The sequence below is a fragment of the Nylanderia fulva genome, unplaced genomic scaffold (genome assembly GCF_048542155.1).
Source record: "Nylanderia fulva isolate GAGA-0341 unplaced genomic scaffold, ASM4854215v1 Scaffold28, whole genome shotgun sequence".
In the NCBI taxonomy this organism is placed as follows: Eukaryota; Metazoa; Arthropoda; class Insecta; order Hymenoptera; family Formicidae; genus Nylanderia; species Nylanderia fulva.
Genome location: NW_028190347.1, coordinates 1 through 2,566, shown reverse-complemented (window position 1 = coordinate 2,566; position 2,566 = coordinate 1).

Genomic DNA, 2,566 nt, shown 5'->3' with positions numbered 1-2,566 from the left:
TAACATATTAAGCGTCCAATGGCTGCTTCTACAAAACGGTATACGTACCGTTAAAGAGCCAAAATGGGGAGGCATACGACCAATTGACGAGCAACGTTCCCGCTTTGCTGCGCAGAAGTTACAACGCAAGTCATGTGACAAGAATCCCTGCACAATCATTCGTTGCTTCGCATAACGTCATGTACGCTATTAAATTGGCGGGAAGACCAATTTTACTGATCGATACTTATACTTTTCCAATGACATTTCATGATCTAATTTAAAATTTTAGAATATTTGCCTAAAAGTTTGTACATATAAAGTAAAAGCAATTTTATATAATGAAATATCTTTGTATCCTTTCCTTTCTTTAAAAAAAGCATGTTAACTGAGTGAATTTAATTTTAATAAAAGTATCGAGACCTCTTTTCCGCGATGCTAGTTGGTTGTCTCCAAGTAATAAATAAATTAATTTTATGCATTTTTTTTCATCTTTATATTGTAATATATTGCGCAAGTAATAACAAATTAGATTATTATTTTGAGAAAGTTTAATGTGTAAAAGATCTTACAAATATAAATATAACTGCACTATAACTATAATAATATATACTAACAATATAATACATAGTAATTGAATATAAACTATAAAACAAGTATGTGTATACCATATACTAAAGTAAATATATAACACAAAAGAATAAAGTAAAATATAAATATATATATATATATATATGTAATAGAATTTTAAATAAACATAACAAAGAATATTTACATTAAATCATAAAAATATTACATTTAATATTTTTCTAAAATTAATATATGATTTGATAAAAAAATGCTTGCTCAAATTCTCCATTTATACTATTGAAACGATATGTTTAATATATATATATTTGAAGTAAATATGTTATCAAATATATGTATATCGCAATAATCGTAAAGTTAATTCTTTGAAATTTAATTTTAATTTTTAGAAGAATGTGGAACATTTTAAACTGTCTAAATTTCAATCAATTATTAGGCAAAATTATAAACAATTAACAATTAATCAACGTATGATTTCTTGTCCAACCCAAAGTATTGCATTGTGAGGTTTGCTCGGTGAGTCTTCGTTGGAAGGCAAGCAAATTGGTATTACGAAATCCGAGAAAAATATTAATCTATCCAGTTATATCAGAACAATCGTACCTTCCACCGGTAATTTAATCATACCAACGATTCTGCGTCCTTGTTGCCAAAGTGATGTACTTGATAGTCGTACGACACCAAGTTTAGCCGACCATTCTGCTTTAAGTTAACTAAAAAAAAAACAATAAATTTAAAATTAAATATATATTATATATTTTTTTAAAAATATTTTGTTGAACTGTATGTTATATCTCAAAATTTAATTTCAATTTAAATTTTGATTTTATTGCTACAATATATAACAATATTAATATAAAATAAGAAAACATTTTTAATAAAATATTATCTCAAATAACTTTTTTAAAAAAATATTAAATTTACCCCTGAAAGCAATACGCAGTTGTAAGCAACCAATATTCCGCCACAAGAGTAACATCGCAAACATGAACACCATCCTTGAAAAGCGCAACATGCCATGTAATTCATTTAATCATTTGTATGTAAAGGTTGTAGTCCACATTTCAGTTTACAACAGAAAGAATATCAAATTATTTACAAGTTTACATATAATATAATAAAATAATTATACATACGTATTATACACTCTTCAATATAATTAAAAAATTAAATAAAAATTAAATTCTCATTTTTTAAAACAAAGTTACAACTATTTAAAATTTGCCTACTTTATGGACAAACTCGTCAATGTAAAAATCAAAATTAAAAATTGCGACCCAACTTTAAATTACGCAAATCCAAATCAGCAATCTTATTAAAAATCGTTTATAGATGTGTGAAGTGAATTTCGTTTCGCTTTACGTTGCACAGTTTATAAAATACAAAAGTTTAAAGAAAACTGTCCAAGACAAATTTTTCAAATTTCAAAATTTTTTGATTCTGCTTTGTACATCGATGTAACATTCGCATTCGAATGTCCCAAATCACAAAAAACGATTCTAAACACGACTGAACATGTATATTTCACATATCTTAAATCTTGTCACTTTTTAAATTTTTCGCTTGCACATCGAAATCGATCTATCATCGCTTAAAGACTTTGAACGCATTTGAAAATGTGTTTTTAATATAAATTAATGTGAATCTAACAACTGACTATAATGAATTAATTTTTTTAATACCGAAAGTGATAGTACGTTAATTGCTCGCGTCATAAGTAAAAAAATCATAAGTTCAAGTTTTTCCCCAAATTGAAAATAACGCAAATCCAAATCAGCAGTCTTATTAAGAAATGTTTATAGATGTGTAAACTGAATTTTGTTTCGCTTTAAGTCGCACACTTTAAAAAATACAGCAGTTTAAACAAAACTGTCAAAAATGAATTTTTTCAAATTGAAAATAACGCAAATCCAAATCAGCAGTCTTATTAAGAATCGTTTATAGTTGTGTAAAATGAATTTCGTTTTGCTTTAAGTCGCACACTTTAAAAAATACAGCA